Source organism: Polyodon spathula, chromosome 18 (genome assembly GCF_017654505.1).
Source record: "Polyodon spathula isolate WHYD16114869_AA chromosome 18, ASM1765450v1, whole genome shotgun sequence".
NCBI classification, from domain to species: domain Eukaryota; kingdom Metazoa; phylum Chordata; class Actinopteri; order Acipenseriformes; family Polyodontidae; genus Polyodon; species Polyodon spathula.
The window spans coordinates 27,532,640-27,553,533 of record NC_054551.1 but is presented as its reverse complement, the minus strand read 5'-3'; the positions used below and the strand labels follow the sequence as shown (position 1 = coordinate 27,553,533).

The 20,894-nt window shown below is 35.4% G+C and overlaps 1 long non-coding RNA gene across 1 annotated transcript; it reads right to left on the bottom strand.

Annotated features, from left to right (window-relative positions):
- Window positions 1-17,100: 17,100 nt before the first annotated feature.
- On the bottom strand, window positions 17,101-20,885 carry LOC121294106. Its single transcript, XR_005946695.1, has 4 exons — window positions 20,812-20,885; window positions 19,459-19,732; window positions 19,107-19,218; window positions 17,101-17,215 (listed from the first exon to the last, which is right to left on the bottom strand). It is a non-coding gene; the product is annotated as an uncharacterized LOC121294106 (long non-coding RNA).
- Between the last annotated feature and the right edge of the window lie 9 nt (window positions 20,886-20,894).

Sequence of the window (20,894 nt, the reverse complement as noted above, 5' to 3'; positions counted from 1 at the left end):
ACATATTGCGATGATGAGGAACGTTTCGTACTTGAAATAGTAAAAAATATCAGAAAGGTTTCTTGTAAAACGGTGAAATGATTGAATTTATGTATCTGCAAAAAAATAGCACCCAGAATTACAGAATATTCTTTCAGAATTACTGATATTGTTTTAAGGATATTTAGGGAACTCTTTTTGAGGATCGAAAGCTAAAGATATGATTTCAACCATCTGAGCTATTTTTAATCAAGGAAACTGAAAACTTGCTGGTCAATGCACAAAAGAGATCCACTACTGTCATGTGAATTTTTAACGGCTGTATTGTCTCTGGTGGAAATGGCTGTTTAAAATCAAACAGCTTTTTGATGATGCCTTGTTTGATTTTAGTCATTACAGCTTTTCTGGATTCCAAGAGTGCTTGTCAGTGGTACTCAGTTCTTGATAAAGATTTCATGCTTGTCAGGCCTAACCTGAAAGAAGTTTTAATCAGATACTAATGACAAAGACTACCAAACACATGTCATGGTTTTAAAAGCAGTGCTTAACTACAGTATTGTTTGAACATGTATGATATTCGCTATGAGATATGCATATCAAATTAATAAAAACATACAGGCACGTGCCAATTAAAAAACAAAACAAATATTTTGATAATTTTCTTTATAAAATAATGAATGTGGCAAATATTACAATTTGATTGATATTCTGATACTGTACCTTTGTACCTATTATCAACAGCAACAGTTTTAACAACTTCTTCCATGTACTTTAACAATTCCTGTGTTCTAGTCACATGTTCTGACTGCAGCTATGCCATTGGAGTAAAGGTCATGGACGCGCCAGTTCTTCGCGTCGGGTCACATTTTGATATAATGGATTTCTACGCACCCTCACACACTAGGACGTTCTGTGGAAGGCCACACGTGTCAAAAACGCGTTATTTAGTACGTGTTTCAAATATTTAATATGCGTATTGATTTGGATCAATCAAAATACATAAAATACTATGTGTTATAAATAAATCTAAATAAACTACACATTTTCTACACAGGGGCTGGTCATTTTACAGGAGTACTGATGTATGGACTTGTAATTGTACACCAGGGTAATTACAATCACCTTTGGGAGGACATCTTTTTCATTTCAGACATTATTATTATTATTATTATTATTATTATTATTATTTATTATTAGCAGTCATTATTATTTAGCAGACGCTGCGAAAATAGGTCTTACAGAATGTCCAAAAATATGTTTTACAATATATTATAATGTCCGTTAATTTTACGGTTTGTTCGTGTGTGTAGACACACAATACATAAACATATATATACATGTTCTTTTTTTTGTGTGTCTGTGTCTGTGGTTGGTTTTTATCCGTAGTATTATATATATATATATATACATATTATATTATATATATATATTATGATGGACATAACGGTATTGCCACTAACGGTGATTCCAGCAGTCTTTAATTAATGAAGAAAAAAAAGCTTCTCCTTAGGATAAATTAATTGGTCAGGTCTCTTTCGGTCAGGCCTGGATGGATTTAGTTAGTGGCAGAGAAAGTTGCAGAGATTTCTAAAGCTCCCGACGCTACAAAGAATGTATTGATGAGAATAGCCTGCCTAATTGATGAGGTTTGGAGAGAGAAGAAAAGCCGAGGGGCTCGAGGGGGAACAGAGCAAGCATATGAAATTGTGAGCTCTGGTGGAGCTGAACAGCCTCCCACCGCTGCGAGAGATATTTCTGAAGAGCAGGTTCAGAGAGGCTGACCACAGAAGACTGTGAGCCTCCAGAGTGAGAAGGTTCAGATGAAATGGAAGGGGGAGACAGGGTTCTGAGGAGAAACCTGGTACAGTTAGACTAATAGGAAGTTAATGGGGGGTTGGGGGAAATTCAAAGTTTGATATCCTTCAAACGAGAGAGAAGTAGAAGAAAGATCTGACAGAATTTGCTTGGTATGTCTCACCAGGGAAGCGTTTTAGATTCATTCTGTTTTGTCTAGAAAGTGGGGCTGCTTCTCCTGTTGGTTAAATAGACTTGGTTTCTCAGGAGGAAGCCGCTTAATCACTTCCTTATTACATTTTAAGCAGGAACCAGGCTGGTATCAGCAGGGAGAGAGATAATTACACAGAAAAAATAGATATACATATCTATGCATATTCAAAAATGTAGAACACATTATGTCTACAAAAGGGCTCCACATTTAAATGGACTATTCGCTTTGTAACAAGGTTGAAATGGAATCCAAAATACCACAATGCACTTACTTCCCATAGCAGACCTTCAAAGCAGGACATCATGCAAGAAAACAGACTGCTGCAAGCTGTCCACCAGTTGTTTATTTTATTTGTTATTAAAAAGTATAATTTGGTGTTTGCAGGCAGTTTAAACTTTTAAAAAGTTTAAGGGCCTTGTTGTAATTACAAAATGTATACATTAACCTTACACATATCTCTAAAATGTGTTAGCATAATACAGAACTAGGCATTAGTTGTGATCTTGGTCTCAACTATTCTTGTTTGGAACAGTTTTTGACACAAAATGTATGACCAGTAATATCCATTAAATAAATAAATAAATAAATAAATAAATCTCAGCTGTCTAGAGAAATAAAGCTAATTGGTTTCAGGTGGTGCAAGAAAAGAAAAAAAATAACGATAACTACTGAAGGCTAAAATAGGAATTATTAGGTAAGATAACAAAATACATATTTTTAGTCAAACTGTCTGACTGTTCAAATGGCTGTTGTGTTCTTTAAACATAAGAAAGCAGAGATTACAAATAAACAAATCAATTTGTGTATAAATCAATTTTTAACTCAGCTCAATATATGAACTTTAAATCTTCTGTCACCCAGCTTTGTTGATTATTGGTTCAATGGTAATTCTCTTATCAGAGCAACATGAAGTCACATACAAGAATCAAGTGACACACTTTGATTCTGCTTCTATATGAGTCATTATTATTACTCCTCCAAGTGAATTATAATTAAACCAGTTATCAACAAAGCGGGTTGATGTTTCTTTAATCACTGTCTTGTATTCAATTAAATTCTCTCATTGGTTTGGCAACATTTTTTTCTTTTTTCTATTCAAATATGTCATATACCGGGGGAATAAAGCTTTGGAAAGAGGCTGGATAACAGATAGAAATCTTAAAATGGAATATGTCCCTTTTATCCTGATTGCTAAAATGTATCAATTTTAAACAGAGAATGTTTTTTGCTAGCTCTTTCAATGGACATTGTATTCCCTTTATTCCTTTTCCAGTGTTTTCACTGAGATATTCAGAGAGAGAGCAGCTGGACAGTGTTCATTTGGAAATCATTTTTAGCAGCACAGCATTCTAAAACAGTTTAGATGGTTAAGGTGCCTGACACAATTATATGTATGTAATTGGTTATTAATTTGTCTTTACAAGTTTCAAGTGTCTGCAGCCATTAATTGCTCAATAACGCACATTGTCAATGCACTTCAATGCATTGTCATGCAAGTCCGTTCTTGTTTTACATGTTGCATTGGGTTTTGTCACTTCATTGAAATATATGCATTATTGAATTAAGCAAAATCACTAAATTAATTCAATTAAATTACAAAGTAGATTGAAAAGATGTTCAACATACAACATTAATTAATTTTGAAAAGTGTCTTTGATAACATATTCCACTTGATCACATATTGGAAAGCACATTTATTATGCACAAATCTATTCCTGAGAATTATATGTTCTGGTAAATGAAAAACAGATTTGGAGCTTCTTTTCTTCCTGTCTGGTTGTTTGTAGTCTGCAGTACCCCTCCCTTACATGCTGTTTGTGCAGTTCAAATACCCTTCATTTGGTTGAGCCACTGACATTTTGCTGGCTAACTTAATTTTCATATTTTTTTTAATTCCACTATTCACAAATTTTCATCCAGTCCATTACCCAAATGCACTCCAGTAATGACTCAATTACACTTCAATTTACACCTCCTGTATGGAATGGAGGGGGCTGGCGATTCAAAGGAGCAATCAGTTTTCACAGAGCCACTGGATCAAAGAGGAGTTACTGTAAAAAAAAAAAAAAAACGTTTCAATATGTTAATATCAGCTACCTGCTTTCCATTTATACATGGCTCCAGCTAAGATTTCCACATGTTGAAAAGTTAAGCTTGGCACCACAGCTTGGTTGTGCTCTGAGGCTGGCTCATGCATATCCCCTGCTTATGTTCCTCCTTATTTAGCAGAATATAGTGCAATAATATAAAATGGAGAGCCTGTGTGCTTCCATTATTAACTGCAGAGACAAATATTTCCTAGCACAGAATACCCAACAAACTGAGACTTGTATCCACAAAGCATTATTTGAGCTAAAGCATTAGCACAGTGACTGTGGCAACTACACACACAACTAATTACAGTACCCATCAACAAATCCATCAATAGTTAACAACAGAACCCTCACAGGTGTGCATTAAGAACACTTGTTTTTATATTAGTATTTTTCTGTGATGAATTTTGAATTGATTTTAACCTCTTCCTAACTTCAAATTCCCAATTTGAATGTAGCTTCACTGCTGCAATCCACCTACCAATCAGGAGGACTGGAGATTAATGGCAACCTCTGTTTCAGCTGCCTCTGCCTGGACTTCACTCATTGAAGTGAACTGGAATGAGTATAAAACAAAGAGCAAAGAGAACAGCTGTAGTTATCCTTTACTGGTGGTGCTTATTCAAGTAACCCAAATCCTTCCCCATCCATTTAAACAACCTACCTTATTCTTCTGCTTCTATTTACTAGCATTGTATGTACTGAATGGATCAGAGCAACTGTGTTTGTTTTTAATGATGTTAATTAGGTAAATGTATTTTTAATCACCACAATGCTATTGGAGAGTAGCATAAATGTTTCCCAGGGTAAATTGTAACAAAAAAAATAATAATAATTAGGTGCTGTCGGACATATTGCTGCATGTACTGGGTATAATAAGATTTAAAAAACACAAAATTGCATGTTTGTATATTATTATTATACATGATGAATGATTATTTTCCATTAAACGTGTGTGTTTTACAGTTTTATTTTACACGAGAGTGGAGCGAGACCCATGTATAATAAGATTGCCCGTGTATAATAAGGTTGACAGTTTTTAAAATCAAACTCTGCCACCTTTAGATGAACACAAGAAAAACCGTCAATACCAAAACAAACAACAATGGCCTGTAGATTTAAAGTTTTGTTCGCAGCAGACAGAATAATGCAAGTACTCTAATAAGAAACATACATTTGGTAAGAAATGACCTCACCCACATCTCCTCTGTCGACTGATATCCCTCAGAAAGACTCTCGGTTCCACACCCACCCACAAAAAGTTAAAATAAAAAAATTCTGAAGTTTAAATTCTGTTTTCTAATGTTATTCTCAACACTTCTTCAATGATTAAAGGTACACACTGCTAGTGCTACAATTTCTCTGTTATGTCACCATGTATTATAACAAATAATATACACCAAAACTGAACATATGTACATAGGGCACTGGTTCTTTTTGATCGGGGTGGGATCTGCCAGGCAGAATACAAGAAGGAAAATAAACTAGACCACACTATTATGTCGGGCAATGAACATTGTTTTATTAAATACAGGTGGTAAACTATACTTAACAAACAGGACAGATCTAGAAAACACAGTGACAGCAAGGGATTTGTACTGCCCGTTAATTAAAACAGTAACTTAATACAGATGTACAATTTAAAACTAAAGGGCAGTGCGGCTCAGTACCTGCTTGGGCTCGCAAAAAACTAACAATAAAAGCAATACAGCCCGTCTCCAGCACTCCTTTAACACTCCAATGCCTTTTAAAATACTAGTTTAAAAACACACTGTGGCAAAGCGGTTTGCAGTGCGCAGGCGTAGAGGTGATGAAATGCTCAAATAATGACGCAATCAGCAAAGGATAAATAATGGCAAACAAGATTTCTACCAAGTGACGGTGTTTCCAAATGTTGTTGGTTGTGTTGACGGTACTCACATGCCTATTAAAGCACCATTCGATCGTGAATGGAAACACGTAAACCAGAAAGGGAGACATTCGATTAACATTCAAGTCATGGTGACTACGAACTCAACATACTTAATTGCGTAGTTCGATGGCCCAGCTCAACCCACGATTCCCGAAATTTTCCGGATAGTGAAATCTACAGATACTTTGAAAAGCATCACAGGGTTGGGATTTTCCTCAGTGACAGTGGATACTCCCTTAAAGTTTGGTTGATGGTACCGATCAACCCAGCTAACAACGCTGAAACTCGCTACAACAGGGCTCATAGGTTGACGGGAACCTCGGTTGAATGAAGCATCAGGATCGCAAAACGAAGGTTTGCTTGTTTAAACATGATAAGAATAATACCAGAGTGAGCATGTGATGTGATTGTTGCAGCTCTGATCATTTATTCCTTTACTCCTGCTGGATGCACATGCAGCCTCCAATCTAAACAAACCCTGGTTCACTTCACAATGGACAAATCAATCTCTTGAATGGATGAAATCAGGAATATTTATACCAGGTCCTTAGCTTCTCCAAATCAATCAATCTACGTTTATGGTAGCTACGAACAGGGGAGCATTAACGCGTTAGTGTAATCAGTGCAAATCTACAGACAGTAATCTAATCTTATTGAATCTGACAAAGATAGATAAAAGAATCATGCTAGATTAGCATTACTGTATAATCATGCAACCTGAACTTATGTAAAAGTGTATGCTGTAGCGGGACTATTTTTGAAAAAAGATTAAAGAAAGCATATTTATAAACATCTTAGCCCCCACACATTGCATTTATACTACTCTTCAACAATGGGGGTACTTATATGGTACACAGATTTACAAGGATTGAAAGCTGAAAGAAAGATCTATACAAGGCAACACATTTCTAGTTGAAATAATTTATTATGGGTTACTATAATACCATTTGGTTGTTTATAATTAAGGATAGATCAATAATTTCAATCAACTGTAACATTAACTAAAGATACATTTAATTGCAATACAGTATATCTGCATGCAATAGATGAGAGTCAAAGCATTCTTTTTTGTTCTAGTTTCATGTTTAAGTCAGTGAATTCATTTCTTCATGCAGTAGGGCTCAGACCCAGCTATTAAAGCTGTCAGTTTTATTCCTGCTCAGGTTGTATATAATAAAAGAGATCCCCAGCACAGTTGGCACACTTCTAATGCATTCTGCTAGACCTGTGCCATTATTATTTAACATTACAAGAACAGATTTCTACAGCTTACTTATGTTCCTTTAATAAGGGTCATTTTTACCCGCTGCTTGTTTATTAAATTTGACTTTCAATTTTCAACACCAATGTAAGGTGGCAGCAGCTTTCAGATCCTCTAATTGAGAATCGATAGTGCAGCTAAACAAGGTTTAAATCAAAATGTATTATCCAAAATAATTCACCCAAGTCTTTGTGACTAGTGGAGATCAACAGCCATGCAAAGAGGCTGGCTGGCATTATTAATCTTAATGCATTATAATAATTATATATTATTTATGTACATATATAATATATATATTATATATATATATATATATATCTATATATCTTATATATATATATATATATATATTATAATACAATTATTATTACAGCATACAATGATGATTAAGAATATCTGTTAAAGATATTCTTATATTAAACTAGTATCCAGTGACCTTGATAAGGCACGGGAAGGTTAAACCAATACAGTGATCTTAAAGTGAAAGTAAAATTCAAGTTTTCAGCTACATACAATGTGTATTATATGTTTCACTTTTGCATATGCTTATACTGTGTTATATCATACTTTGTTGTACCTTGCTTGACTGTGCTTTTATCCTTAACACAATTTGAACAATGGTGTCAAACAGTAAACTTTTATATCATCAATTTTATTTTGTCTGTTAGTTGCTGAAGTGATGATTGAAAGTGCTTTTATTAACAGTCGTGCAAAGCAATTAACTAAAGTAATTAAAGCCTGTAGAATTTGCATTAATAGAACAGTACAATCCCTATAGTAGAACACAAACAAAGGGTATACTGGTAACTGGTTTTCATTTTTAGCTGAGGGACTTTAGCTGATTGAACTGAATGAAGAGGCAAGGGCTGCACATAACAGCCCCTCACCCTCCATCAAAGTGTGTCTTCGAGTGTAAACACATGTGCGCATCCCCAAGGCTCAGGGATTTTCAATGTCAGACCTGTCACCCTAGCATCCAGATCCACTTTAGATGCTATAGCTTAACACTCTGAAAACCTATATTACATTACCTGTTTCTACCACCGGGGGAATATTTCATTGTTCCCCAGAAAGCTACAGGAAATCAGAAATTCTGTGGGCCATTCCCTGAGCATTCTCTCTCCTGAATTCTATTCTGAACCTTGTATAGAGAAACACCCAGCATTAATCTATATATATATAAACTATTTAAACAAGTGTAGAATGACAAAAAAACAACCAGTTTCTACATTCACAGCAAAAGGCGCATACTGCAGGCGTAATTGTATTGATAAACAGAGGCCTAAAGTTCACCACATCTCTTTAAATCAAAAACTATCGACTCCCAGTCCAAATGCACATCCTACAATGCTAATCTCTTATCCATCTTGGCTGTGAACCAAAACAAAAGACAGTCAAGCTCATTGAAATCCATCAAGAACAGTTTGGATATGCTTTCTTCGCAGTCAGATCTCTGGAGTAATATCTTCTTGCTTCAGTCTCAGGACCCCTAATGAGTTTAAAGAGCAAGTGCTTCTGCAAGCGTCTTTGAGGGTTCACACTCCGCAGTCAATCTGCATGGAAGAAGGTCCACCCCAGGGCAGGAAAACAATCCCAGAGACGAGCTACAGAACACAACAATGCACCTGGTGGCAGTTTTATTATAATTAGTTTCAAAAACCTCTTTCAAAAACAGAGACAAATAACTCTCTTGCTATAGATACTATACTACCTCAACACTTGTGCACAACAGGCAATAGATCGTTCAAAACAATAATTTGTGCTCTGGATGACAGCTGCATCTGTATTGGTGGATCAGGAGGTAGAGCAGGTGCTTATGGGTGAGAAGGTCATAAGTTGAAATCCTGCCTGGGATTCTACATGGACATACTACCCAGCATCACAGCATGGGGTGTGCGCTGCTTCACATAAAGACTGTGGCTGCTCAGCAGGTGCTCAAGGTGGCCAGTATGTTTCTCTCCCTGTCTAGAGCCCCATTGGAAAGCACAGTGCAATTTGAATAATCATGGATTATTGCAATGACACCAATTGCACAGAATAGAAAATGATGACAAAGATACTGACAGCAGCATAAGCTAAACTGCACATGGGTGCAAGTTATGTTTTTTTTTTTTTTTTTTATTCAAATTAAAAGGTTCTGTATTGATATTAAAAAGACTGGGGCTGATTTTTAAAGCCTTTTACCTCAAAGTGTAAATTATGCTTTTTGAAGTTACATCCTGTCAAATTTCAAAATGGGAAATACATCTAACTTCCTTAAACTGCCTTAAATTCCAATTTCATTGCTGTATCTATAAGTACCCATCTATGTATGAACCCTTCCACACTTAATAAAGCCGTAACCAACAACTAAACATAATGAAAGAGAGTAGACCCTGGGTCTTTTTTTTAAGCAAATGCAAAGGTCAATGCAAACTTTCACAGAGGAATATAACTAGTTAATGGTATAAGAATCTGCTCAGAACAGGAAATGAACTGATCAGTCAGTTCCTATTCATTGGAACTGAAGTCTATATTTATAAAAGCCTTTGTGAGTGGATTCCTGACACAGGAAGACTTAAAGACGGAATGTATCCATACAGTTCAGGGACATGTTTTGTTGAATGAGAGAAGATGGTCTAGCTATCTTTGATAAAGGTTGACTGTCAGAGAAAAAATTCTAAAGATATTAGGCAAGGGGATTATGCTAATTATGCAAATGACTCCTAATCAATATGGGGAGGTCAGGGTTTTAACCCTAGCACAAAACATTTTATTGCTTAAGTCCCATAGTTTGTAGTTAGAAACCAAAAGAGAAGTATCTGTATGAAAAACTAAAGGCACATTACACATGTTATGGTATTGTATTGCTTAAATATGTATTGGTATATATTCAAATTAATTTTAAAAAAATTGTATTTTTCAATACCTAAACAAGTTTAATTCTCAGATAAATACAGACATACAGCTTAAAGATCGACTGCAAGCCTGTTTTACTTTCTAGACATCTGCACAGAATGTAGAAACTATTTATATATATCATATATATATAATTGAATGGAATGTTAAAATAGTTTCTGCATTCTGTGCCAAGGTCTATATATATTTGTGCTTCAGTGGGATCCTAACAATTATTACGATGAACATTATGATATGATATTATGATATACAGTATAATGATGGAACAACGCAGCAGGAAACTTCCCAGTTTCTTTTGTGAAATGCTTCTCCCAAGTTTTGTACCCAATGGTCACGATGAGTGACTGTATTCTCAGACAGCAGGCTGTATCATCAGAGGACCGTATTTCCATATCCGTATCTTGTCTAGGGAATGTTTCATTTGGCTCTTGCCAAGCATGGTTTAATTAAATAACATCAAGCAACTCTTAAATTAGATACAAAAATAAGCTTCCATAGTTTGCTCAGATTACATTATTCCAGCCTCCCACCATGTATTCTTCAGATCTCTCAAGGTCAAACATGAACAACAATTAGATTTCTGTGTAGAGCAGTGTGACTGGTGCTTTTGTTCCAGTTTAAATGCAGTAAGAGCAGTCTTCCTCAGACAATAAAAAAACAGGTATAAAATCAGATATTTAGTGAACAATAACAGTCAAATGTCCTAATTGTGGCCAGAATGTTCTAGTGGGCCTAATGTTTGATATCAACCATTCTTTTAAGCAATGCCTTTGTAAGGTTTATTACACTAAATGTGCATTGCAGGTTGAATGGTAAAACTAAGAGAGCTGCAAACTATTGTTAGGGTAACACAAGCAATCATGTGTACAAAAACAATACCTTTTCATGTAGATAAACCATGATTAGTAACTGTCACCAGTTATAATTATATTTCTGTCTACAAAAATGAGGGGCACTTAACTTTAAATTAAATAGAAATGCTAATGTGACATTGTGATACATTTTTAGATTCCTATTTTTATGTGAATGACGTTTGTTGCTGCTAATTTTGTCCTTCAACCAGGACATTTTTGCAAATGAGATGATTCAATCTGCACTGAAGCAAAGAATATTTTTGGAGAGTAGAGAACTTGAAACAACCCTATTTGTGTTTGTTTAATGAAGCAACAAAATTTCCTATTCTAGCTAGTTACTCAGAGATTATTATTCCTGTGGATATTGTATTAATTTCTTATTTAATAGAATGCATCTTTACCAACCTCCAATTGCACCTCTTAAGATATTAGATCACAAATGTCCTAAAAATGTTCTGTGACCCATTCTAGCCCACAAAAAAAAAAAAAAAAAAATCTTAATGCCCTCTGAATTAATACCAGTAAAACTACACTGATTTCAAGGGAATTATTTTTTACTATACACCTCAACACTACAACTCAGATTATTTACAAGCATCTCTTTCATAAGATCTTTCAAAATGTTCAGTTCTAAGTATTAGTTACTTCTTGTTGATTCTTTTAAACAAGAACAATTCCCACTGACACCCTAAACGTTGCCTTTACAGGCACTGTATTTTGTTGTTAGTTTTTAAATTTGAAGTCAAGTAATGCCATTGATTACTCTTTGAAAGACTGCAGCATGAAGACCTGTATTTTGGGCTGTTCATGGTGGAAGGCTAATGGGAACAGTAAATAATAGGCTTTACAGCAGTCTATATTGCCCTCTGCAGAGTGAAATGAAAAGCCATACATTTTGTAAAACACAAGAAAAAACTAGGAACCCTGCAGACCAACACTTTGTGGCCACATGTATAAAGCTTATCAAGCCTGAATATATAAGACTGCAATGTTTTTTGCACATCCACCCCCAACAACACACAACCATTCTCTTTTCCTTTGAAATACTATTGTGTTTCGCAGTAGTAAAAACAGTGAAAGTTTTGGCAGGGTTATGTTGCTTTTTTATTTCTTATTTATTTACTAATACATTTCAGAAATGTACATGCGATAAATGTCAGTACAGTTTCATAACAACAATGAACACATTAGATACATAGATGTTAAGACAGAAGAGCAGGCCGTGTCATTGTTTGACCATAATTAGTAGCCCAGGGCAGAGCTGACCTGTTCCAGGCAGGCCTTGAGATCTGTAATACAAGGAAGGACATGTTGAATGACATTTACTTTTAGGCTGAAGTATTTTTTTTTCATTCAAATGGTACCTAAACATTGTAGCATAGAGAGGCAGTAATTGCAAGTGTTTCAGGTCAGAACTTGCAACTCACTTTAAACAAATTGATTTCTCTTTTTTTCTCTGCTGAAAGAATTGTGTCAAGTGTTAATCCTAATGTTCAGGTCTTCTGAATCCTCTTAGCAGCTTTGAACACCATCTATAAAACAAAACAACAAAGTACCATCAGCACAAATTATGAACACTGAAGACACCTTGTCTAATTAAGGTACATGGGGTTCAATCAACATGCACATAAGCCTTATCTAGTTTAATAATGATTGATTTTCAAGAGTGTAACAATCATGCAGACAGTGCTAAAAGCCATCTGTATTTCTATATTTATCTGACTATATTTCCAGATTCAACTCTATTCAAAGCCCTATCATTCATCCCGCATATACACAAAGATATTGTGATAAAAGTATATGTATGGTACTGAAGGATAGAATCACATCTAGAGGTTAGCAAATTGCAACATAGGTAGATCTCCAATCATTTACTGACGAACTTGTAAGGAATTTATATATATATATATATATATTTTATATATATAATAGATATATATATATATAATATATATATATATATATATATATATTAGATGAAGCACAAGGTATCAAACCTTGGTAGTTAGAGCACCTTTGTAGAACTCTATGAAAATGACTATTCGCCAGTGGACAGCAAAAGGTTTGTAATTAGACAACGATTCAGCAGCTGAAATCAATAAGATTGCACACTTTTTGTTAGCTCTCTGCAAGTTTAATTAAATCTTCAATTGATTTCAATTGGATAACAATAGTTATTGACATTTTGAAAAAAAAAATCATCCTTAAGTACTTCTGAATAATTTCCTCAAAATATCAATATATTGTAATTGCTGTTCATATCTATTGGAAATGTAATAAAGACTAGAGAGATTACTAATGTGTGCAGTCATATTGATTTTCTTAAGCAATACCCCTCAGGACTATACATGTGTGCACACACCCATTATGTATTAATAATACAATAGCATTCCTAATACTGTAGCCATGTCTGGGATTCATGGTAAGATGAGTAGGGGAGTCCTACCTGATACCTCTGACTGGAGCAGTGCTGTTTCACTGTCTATACCCATACATTCTTGCTGTTATTCCTCACCGCTCCATTCTGAGAATTAACATTAATTGGTTGTTTCCAGAACTCCTTCATTGTTTGTCTTTTAGCTCCTCCTGTGTTTGTAATGCACAATTCTAATTTACCACCATTCCTTGCAGCCTTACTATACTACTTTGGAGTATTTTCTTGTCAGATCCCAGGAGCTAAATAAGGTTGAGCCAGGTCACCATTGTACGTGAATGGAGGGACCTGCAAGGCAAGTCAAATTCTCAGTTGTGTGGTTGGAGAAGCTATGCTGTGGAAGGTTTTGTTGTTTGTATTAAACTTAAAACAAGGGTAAACAAAAGAGTAAATAACCTGTGACCCTCTGTGGCAAAGTGGTTTGCTGTGCGCAGGTGTATGAGTGATGAAGTGTTCATGACAAGGGCAAACAACAAAGTACTGGTGAAATGATGGTTTATTTTGTAATCCAAAGTCTGTTGGTCCCAAAATAATAGTCCTAGTATTTAAACACCCACAGTTAGCACAAACACGATCACAAGTCCATGGTGAGTGCTATAGTGCTTGTGGTGCAAATACAGTTTAATCGTGACACAAGTGCAGTGTTGTCCGGGTTTGGTGCTGGCCTTTAGCAACATCTCTGGATTGTGTTAGCCGTCTAATAACAATAAACAGGCAGTTTTTAGACATGACAAAACAAACAAAACACTCACGATTGCAATACGGGTCTCCTTCCGGTTTAGCGTTAACCATAACAAAAGGAACAGATCACCTAAAGCTATGCCCCCTTGGTTAACGATTGCAACTGCTCCTCCAATCCGCGGCTACCACATCATTTCCCTTCCAGGTTGATGATTTAGTGTACTGTAGCTCCGCCCCCTTTCTAGACGGCCGACTTCCACCTAACCCTGGGAATTAATTCTATGGCCATCCAGTCCAGGGTACTCTATTCCCTTTACACAGCATCCTCACAGGACCGGAGGGAGATTTATTACCAAGAATCATTCTATGTCTCTGTGCATGATTGGTTTATGTGGCTTGATTATAGTTAAATAGTAGATTTTTTTACATTTTACATTTTTTTACCTTGGGGAAAGGTTGTATCAGTTGAGGGGCAAGACATGGAAGATCAAAAGGACAGATTGTGAATAACAGGTAGTTGGGTGTATATAATTGCAATTATGGATTTATGCAGAATCAAAAGGTAGACAAAATCAAACCAGTTTTAAGGTGCAAGAAACTTGTGAAATATCAAATTAGCTTTGGGGAATGTAAACTAAACAGCAATGCAAACAGTCAGCTGCCTTCTGATGAAGTTGAGTGCAGAGAAGGCAGGCTTATAGAAGAATGTAGTAAACAGACACCAAAGGATCCTGTTTTTAGTATATAATTAAAAATGATTGTGGGCAACATCAGTATTAATTGTATACTCACAAAGGGACTGCTGCTTCAGGCTAGTGCCACACAAAATAAACAGTGATTCCCTATGTCTTTGTGGTTTTGTTTTTCTTGTGGTCCTTGGCTGACTGTTTAACATAGCTGCCTGACCCATTAGTAATCTCTCACAGAAGGCTGAGCTCCTTGCTTATGGGGAGCTGGAGAACAATCACTTCAGAAGCTTAGCCAACGTGTCCTACAACACTCCTGGCATAGGTGCTAAAAAATTAGGCAGAGGGATATGATGTGTCATAGTCTCCACCATGACAGCTGGGCACGGATGCCACCTTTGAGAATTTGTCACAAAACTCTGTAGCTAATTGGAACTTGGCTCAAAGGTTTCTCCTGTCCCTGCTTCACATTCACATGGTGTGATGTCTTCATAGCAAGACAGTGTTTGGTGATCTTTAGGAGTCAACTTTGGGATAATAGTAGAATGTACTGTAAATACATGCTAATGTTTGTAAAACAATATGAGGGAAATCATATTCCAAAAAGACAGCCACTAGACATGTCATGGAATTCTATATTCCTCGATTCTCTATGCAGGCTTATTCTACAACACATGACATTAGAATTGTTTCTCTATGAATTCTTCTTAATAATTTAAGAAATAAATACAATGGATGGTATATACAAAAATAGTCTGCTATTCGGAGGTCAACAGATTCCAGGTGAATTATTATACCAATATAACCTCTGCTAACCCTCATCAATTAAGATGTATGCCTAATTATTTAATTTTAAATAGGCTTAACAATTACAGCAAATAATTGTGAAAACATCTCCCAGTGCCAGACCTATTATTAATCCATTTTTATTTTCTGTTATGAAGTTGGAAAAAACACAATATTAACAAATATTGCAAGTATGTAATGATTTGGCCAACAGCACTTTTCTGTCATACTGAGAGAATTATTACATATTTCACTTAAGCGATAGAGCCCGTCGATGCGGGCTCTACCGTGTGGTAGATGACCACGACTGGTGTCATGCGTCCTGCGCCGTAGGCAAGAGCACTAACGAAAGTCAAGGTCATCTACCATATGGTAGAGCCCGAATCGAGAGGGCTCTATCACTATTAGAAAACAATTGATTTCTTTATTTTCTCTTTAAAAAAAACTTTAAAATCTATATTTACCTTGAACTTCTGATGAGGTAAATAGTCTCTAACATAATTAGAACAGAAAAACGACATACATGTAGAGAACATATTATTATTATTATTATTATTATTATTATTATTATTATTATTATTATTATTATTGCTAACATATTTATTTATTGGGGTCTTATTCTTTCTTATTATAATTTATCTGGACATGTACAATTGTTAAATAGTCCGTGTAGTATTGAGTCTGACTCAAAACTTCTTGTTGGAGGCGGGGCGTCATTCAAGCTGGAAGGGAGTGGATTGGCTGGTGCGGAAAGAACTGAAAAGGGTTGGCAGTTTGACTGGCTGGTTTTGAGGGAGGATGTTGTTTGGATCCAGCCGATGACAGAATTGTGGACCAATCATTTCTTCCCTGTTGATTTACTGTCCAGTAGCTGTGAATTGAGTCTTCATTACGGTGTCGTGTCTCAGACATGATTTCCCTTGTCTCTATACCAGCGTCAGAAAGTATGTTTAAGTAGCTTTTTATGTTACCAGATTTGTTGTAGATTAGAATGTTAAGGGAAAAAGCCAGTATTTGTGTGCGGATTGATTTCAAATTTAATTCACAGTTAAGCACTTCAACGTTCCAGTGGGCATCTATGCAAAATAGAAGCCCGGTAGAACTGAAAGCTGATTGGCTGTTTGCACTCAATTGTTTTCTAATTAGTAATAATTAATGTGGAATTTCTTTTATTTTAAAATACTGAATATGAAGGCTTGGAAATCCAGTCTTCTGTTATAGACAACGACGTTTTGAACAGTGCTACTAAAATTATTATATTTAATTGACAACCATTCTTCTCATGACTGAAAATGTTACATTACTGTTCCCTTCATCAACATTCATTTATAATTTATATGCACTGGACTGGCAAGTTCTAAAAAATGTAAATGCACATTATAAATAAACCTGTCATTACTAATCAACCAGCACTGGATTTAATGCCAATTCTCAAAGTTGTTTACTCCAGTCTTTAATGTACTAAATTTTAGCCTCATTATTATTATTATTATTATTATTATTATTATTATTATTATTAGTAGTAGTAGTAGTAGCAGTAGTAGTAGTCGTATTTTCTTTCTATAATTCTTTTAAGATGTCCCAGGAACAACAGAGCTTCACCTCTTCTTCCACCACACAGAACTGGAATGAGTTGTTAGCATCAATAGGCATATTGTACAATAAGTAATGGATATAGTTAACAAACAACAATAATAAAACGCATTGCTTTAAATAAAGACTTTTGTTTGAATGTTTACAATATTACAAGACATCCACGTTTCATTATAATGTGTGTGTGCTAAGCAGATTCTGCGCCTGCCACTTCTACCACAGCTAGACCAGCAGTCACTGGCTTCTCGGAGCAGAGGCAGGGTATAGGGACCGGCAGATGTGTACAGGAACTAGGATGCTCAGCCTGGTACTCCACCTATAGAACTGCCAGTGCATGAAGCTGCACAGGAACCTCAAATGTATTTTTACATATCCCCCTGTTCTCAATCTTCATATAGGCCTAAGGATCATACTGTTTTTTATTGTATTATAGTGTAACCCCCCATGTTGCCTCATACATTTATTTAATTAAACTATTTTAATTAAATAAAACTTTTAGATATTACTCATATCTACTGTCATGAATTATCCATGTAAACACCGTCATTGTTACTTTCATTCTTGCAACACTAAACAAAAAGTGATAGAATTAAGCAAAAAAAAAAACTATTCAAATATACTATTCAAATATTTGACCTGTGCCCACCCTGTACCAGAGGAAGACAGAATGCATGACGATACTATCCTAGCAAATGTTGTCCAGACATTGTCATTCTAATGAAGCTGTGTGCTTTGTGCATGTCAAAATGGGCTGCCTACACTAGCCTGGTTAGAGATACAACAATAAAGCCAGTGGATTGCTGCAATGTTCTTGATTACAAATAATTTAAAGAATGTGGTTGTTTCATGAAGCTAGATTGTCTTCGTAAGCCTGAAATGTTCCATGACGTATGAAACTCAAAAGCGTCCAAGGCGTCTTCAGAATTATTAATATTTGAGTTTTTCAGTAGGTTTTTGTATTTTTTTATTACATGTTAAATGTTGACTTCCAGTCTTCTTTCATGAATTCCTTACTATATGCATACAATACTGGGTGTTTTATGAAACAATACTGCCATCTATTGAACTGGCACAGAAACATTACAGAATCACAGCAAGCACTGTCCTTTCATTACAAGGAAGGGTACAAAGTGGTGAGTTGTGGTATGTAATTATTACCTTTACTAAAGTTCTGGGCCCTTATGAACTCAGGCAAACGTTTTTTGGATACAATAAACAATGTATTCTTCAATAACCTTTCCAAATGCATGTAAACTAAACGCACTGGGAGCTATCCATAGTCCTGAACATGGTCTTGTTTTCTAATGTTGTTCATATATAATGTGCACTAGTTGTCATACGGAGTGATATAAACATATAAACATACGGAGTGATATAAACATATCATAAATGTGTCATTTTTTTATTCTGTGTAGAGTGGATTCGAAACAGTCGCCCAGCAGTAGTAAATTACATGAATTAGTCCTTATGCTAGATTAAATGAAACCTTATATTCTTAATTTATGTTACTACATGGTTACAAATATCTATTATTACTGTTCAAATAATACAATAAAGTGGGCTTTTTCAACTCAAAAGAATGTTTAACGATATGCAAAATATGTACCACTGAATCCACCCATCCATAAAGAGTAACATATAATATAGCAATGAAAATGTTGAAAAGTTGTTTGGTAGTTGTTTGTAAACTGGCTGTGCAGGTTTCAAATACATGATTTATCCATGGCCACCAAATTAATAAGCTGTTGCCTTATGGTAATAATTTTCATAGACTTGAACTACACGATGCACATGGATGACAAATTGTCCTATTTAAAAAGGGCTTTTTTATTTAGAAAATGTCATGCTTATGATACCTTCTGGCAGTGTGGACAAGTTTAATGCATCATAAAAAACTAGTCAGTCCTGCTCTTGTACTTACTGCTCAGTCAGGCACACAGATAGCCCTTACAGATCCTTCTGGCTTGCTCAGAGCATCTCTGAGGAAACCAGTGTCTGTATTTCTGAATCCTTCACTGATGTCAATGATGTGCCTTTAGGAATAAAAAACAAACAAACAAACGTACGTACATTATTTATGCTGAGACCATATACAAAAATATATCACAGCCCTAACTTATCTATACCTTTATGCATTAAAGAAGGTTATCTTGAAGAAAAGTACAGTCAAACATCCAGAACAGAAGGAGGGGGTGCTGAATTATAGAAAAGCTGGCATATCTAATTGCAGCTGTGGAGGTCTCTTATTATTTATTTTGTGTAAGAAGACATACCATTACAGTGAAAGCTTACAAGTATTTCAGGATACAAGTGAGAATTAGATTGGCAGAGAAGATCCTTGAGTTATAATACTTGAATCACAATGATCTTCCATTCGAAGCGTGTGTCTGGCTTGTCAATGCTATAGTATTGCATAGCCTCAGAGTATGTGATGGAAGGGAATGGGACACCAATCTGACCCTTGTCTTCCGGCCAGGAGTACTGGATCAGCCCTTCAATCAGCTTGCGGACTCCAGTTTGGTCCACAAAAGACATCTCAATATCAACCTGTAACACAGACAAAGAAAATATGGCACAGGAAAATGAAGGCAGGGCTATCATTAGGAAAGTCTTACTATGTTTATTTTTGTTTTCAGTTTTCTACACAATAAGAGCCTAACACATTTGTTCCTTACTAAACCTAAACTACTCATGCTTTCTCGTCATACCGCTGACAGGAATCTTGTGTATAATATTACTGATTCTACATGACTTAATTACAAGCATTATCCTACAGCTTAACCCTCCTATTATGTTCATAATTAAGGTACATCTGTTATGTTTTGGGTCATACTGACCTGATGCAATTTCAAACTAATTTAAACAGCCTTAAATTGATTACATGTTTTTATTTGCAAAGGTTAATTGCTCTTTTATGCTCTTTTAGTCCAGGAGCTGTGATAAAACTTCCTTGACTGCCAACCTGGGAGTTCCTCATTTTGGAATGTCTTTACCAGTGAGATGCTGTTGCAATACTGACAGAGAAAATTAGGCTCTGCCTTGTAGATAGATATTGTTTGTTTTTTTGTTTATAAATATCTCCAGACAGGTGCAGCCATTTTCAGAAATAATAATACAAATATTATTATTATTATTATTATTATTATTATTATTAAGAAGTGTGTTTTATTCCTGCATAGAAATCTACATAGATAAATGCCATGGATCACAGTGACCCAAAACATCTGATTTGTACACATGACCTGTTCTAAAAAAAAAAAAAAAAAAAAAAAACATCTCAAAGGTTCTGTTTTCTGTGTATAAGTTCATGACCCCAACTTAGGAAAAGTCATAAAATATTATACAGAAAATGAAAAGAAAAACAGCATTTAAGCAAACTAGAGTCGGGCAAATAGAATCGAAACCTAATAGGAGGTTTAACAACGGAATTCATGTTTTTCGAATTCCAGAAACATGCACAGTAATCGATAGATTATTTTAAAACAAAGCCACACACAAATAAATGAGTCATCTTTTTTCCAGCAACTAGTGTGGTCATGATTTAATTTACTGCATTGTGCCCCTACTCGATCTCCACTAGCTGGGCTAGCTCTATACCGAACCGCCAATGCAAATACAAAAACAACCTTAGCCTTTACATTTTCAGTCTATCGATTCTGTCTCCTGTGAAAACTGGCTGCCCAGCATTCCCTGTTCTGAAGTTCCATGC